Here is a 3,576-nt window from a genome sequence, read left to right as displayed (position 1 = left end):
GAATAACGGAGTGTTAGACGAAGCCATGCATCTCAGATATATTTTCTTAAGTAAAATAACAATTGGATGACTAAATTTTATTGACCTTGAGTTATATATAAAGGTCAGACTAAGGTCAAAACTAATGTGTTTTATTTCTCTAGGGCTTGAGGTCTAGGGTAGTTTCTGGCGCTCATTTCGAATTTATTCATAATATGAACCGCATTAGACATCCTTCATGGACTTTTTATAGGTCAGAATAGGTCACTGATTTAAAATGATCCAGGTCAACATCTCGTTTTAAGGAGCATACTGCCTACCTTGATATTTGTCGTTTAATAAGGTGCAAAACTCCAGGCATTCTTCTATGATTTTGGTCACCATGACCTTTAAAAGATCAAACAAGGCGACTGACGTTGAACGAACATATAATCTTTTGCCCAGACATGTATCTCGGTTCTGGGACGATTTAGAGACCAACTTGGAGTTTGACCTTGTTTGACCTGATTTCACCCAAAGGTCATGACTAAGAAGGCTCAAACTTTTACCTAAGTGATTTCACATACATGCTGACAAACTCTGTAAATTCCATGTCTCTAACCCCCTTAGCTTCTGAGATCTCAGCGGGGTTAAATTGACCCTCCTCCCGAGCGAAGGTTATCCAACCGGCCACCTGGGCGCGTGTTAACTTAGAGCATACAAAGCTGTTCACTGTCAAAGGCATGTTTCACCTTTGAAATATTGAAGCAAGGACCAGAATGATGAAATAAGCCCACTTTCAACAATTGGTACACGTTTAAGTAAAACAGACTGTCTTAGTCAACAAAACGTATCTATTTATTTAATATCCCCTGCAATACGTCATCGCTGGGTTACATCGTGGAGCGTTTGTATGACCATTAGGTGCTGCTAAACGAGTCGTGCAAATTTGCCACCCTAGCACCCACTTGTAGTACTTCAAACTCCCCGAGAGATGGCAGTGGCGGCGTTGGAGGTGTTCGCTGATTCAAATAACGTTCTATGCTCGTGTGTTGATGCTTTCTCGCGGTGTCATTGCACATTTATCCGTGATTATAAGCTGTTTACTTGTATTCACACACTCGGTTATGGTACTATTCTTAAGGTATTTGATAACAAAAAGTAGCAGCCTCCTCCAACTTCTTATATTACGTGTGTATCTCACGGACTCCAAATCGGGACGACTCGAGGATAATATTTGTCTTGGCCTTGATCGCCGCATGGTTTATGGGGAGGCATAAATTGACTGGCGTCGCTATGGCATCATACATCCCGGAATGACCTTGAACTAGTCTGCACGGAATAGTCTGCACATGTTCGCGGCGTGTAGCTCAGAAATTGTTGGGTTTTAGGACTTAACAAGGACAGGGCCATCACCTGCATCGAATAATCTTTAAAATGGCGATTTCAGTTTAAAACCCCATACAAATGTGAAGCACTTCCTTAAATGGAAATACACACCTATAAAAGTAGGAATATTAAAGCGACCAAAATAATAACACGTGCTTCCTAAGACCATCATGCAAAGTTTCTTTTGTATTGTCTATTTAGCGTGTTCCCCGTCGCAGGTGAGACGTGGCGAATGATCAAGACTCTGGGAACTCCTGGGACGGAGTGAGTGGCGTGTGATCCAGATCTTGTGAGTTTCTGGGACGAAGTGAGTGACGTGTGCTCGAGACCCTGTGAGCTCCTGGGACGGAGTGAGTGGCGTGTACTCGAGACCCTGTGAGCTACTGGGACGGAGTGAGTGCTCTATGATCGAGACCCTGTGAGCTCCTGGGACGGAGTGAGTGGCGTGTGATCGAGACCCTGTGAGCTCCTGGGACGGAGCGAGTGGCGTGTGATCCAGACCCTGTGAGCTCCTGGGACGGAGTGAGTGACGTGTACTCGAGACCCTGTGAGCTACTGGAACGGAGTGAGTGCTCTGTGATCGAGATCCTGTGAGCTCCTGGGGCGGAGTGAGTGGCGTGTGCTCGAGACCCTGTGAGCTCCTGGGACGGAGTGAGTGGCGTGTGATCGAGACCCTGTGAGCTCCTTGGACGGAGCAAGTGGCGTGTGATCCAGACCCTGTGAGCTCCTGGGACGGAGCGAGTGGCGTGTGATCGAGACCCTGTGAGCTCCTGGGACGGAGTGAGTGCCGTGTGATCCAGACCCTGTGAGCCCCTGGTACGAAGTGAATGCTGTGTGATCAAGACTCCGTGCCACAGCGGAACCGGGATTTGAGCCTGACTCTTCACCCGGGAACCGAACGCTCGGACTAATGAACCAGAGTCACTAACCACAATACCCCTTTCATCTCTAGTGAACGCCAGCACGCACTAACACACCGATGGGCGTACACGGTTGGCTAAATATTGCTGTTGCAGTTGAACCAGGGGGTGATGTTAGTGCCGCACGTGCCACAGCCCGTCAGCTGAGCGGAAACGCTGAAGCTGTTTTCTTTCCGTTGTTTTTTATGTCGTCATGTGCCCCTGTGAACCCAATTTACTGCGCCAGCCGCTTATTTGAGTCCTAACGCAAACGCTACCGATGTGTGACGTCCTTTTTAGAACGCCATGCTGCAGCCAGGCAAAGCAATATCAGAGTATGGCAGTTCTGAGATATCGTATCAGCAGTCTGATCCCCGTAACCAGCGGCTAATCACTGGGGCTGATCTAAGTATCAGCTGCTGTCAGCCCAACGCAGCTGAAATCGCTTACAGTCATAAACCAAATATGAATCTTCACAACGCAATGATAGGCCAAATTAAGTTTTCGTCTCGCGTGGCGCGGACTGCTAGGCGCGCTCTGAAGGTGCCTAGCACGTATTTGCCGGAAGGATGATTGGTGGAAGGTAAGTCGTTGGACAGAATTTGTTTTGCTTGTCATTCGCAGCTGGTCTGAGATCAAAGGCTTGGAAATGAAGTGAGCTTTGCGGAAATGAGCACAGCACGCTTCGGCTTTACCACCTAGTCCGGTAAAGATTGAGGCATTGCGATTCACATCTGTTCCTGTCATTAAAGTCTGAGGTTTTTCCCATTTTTGCTTACGTTCGCAGTGAGTGAAGGCGCGGTGTTCATATATATATATATATATATATATATATATATATATATATATATATATATATATATATATATATATATATATATGTGTGTGTGTGTGTGTGTGTGTGTGTGTGTTTAAATATACATCTGACAGAATGCCACCGATAGATAAAGGGCAAAGCCAGGTCGCGCTGTGTAATACCTCTCACACCGCTTATTTCAGCCATGTATGCATCGGCAAGGAGTATCTCTATTTGACAACAGCTACATCCACCTCCTGTCGAGTTACGTGCACGCTCCTTCCGAAGGGCGCCATTGTAACTGAGTATTGGGGAGCTGCAGCAGGTCCGTCAGGACACAGACCTGCTACCCCAGCGCTCCGCCACGGTCTCGGTCCGGCCACCCCAGCGCTCCGCCACGGTCTCGGTCCGGCCACCCCAGCGCTCCGCCACGGTCTCATTCCTGTCACCCGAGCGCTCCGCGGCGGTCTCGGTCCGGCCACCCCAGCGCTTCGCGACGGTCCCGGTCCCGCCACCCCAGCGCTCCGCGAAGGT

This window comes from Pollicipes pollicipes, unplaced genomic scaffold, assembly GCF_011947565.3.
Source record: "Pollicipes pollicipes isolate AB1234 unplaced genomic scaffold, Ppol_2.1 Scaffold_6138;HRSCAF=7277_pilon_pilon_pilon, whole genome shotgun sequence".
Taxonomy (NCBI): domain Eukaryota; kingdom Metazoa; phylum Arthropoda; class Thecostraca; order Pollicipedomorpha; family Pollicipedidae; genus Pollicipes; species Pollicipes pollicipes.
This window is presented reverse-complemented; position numbering follows the sequence as displayed.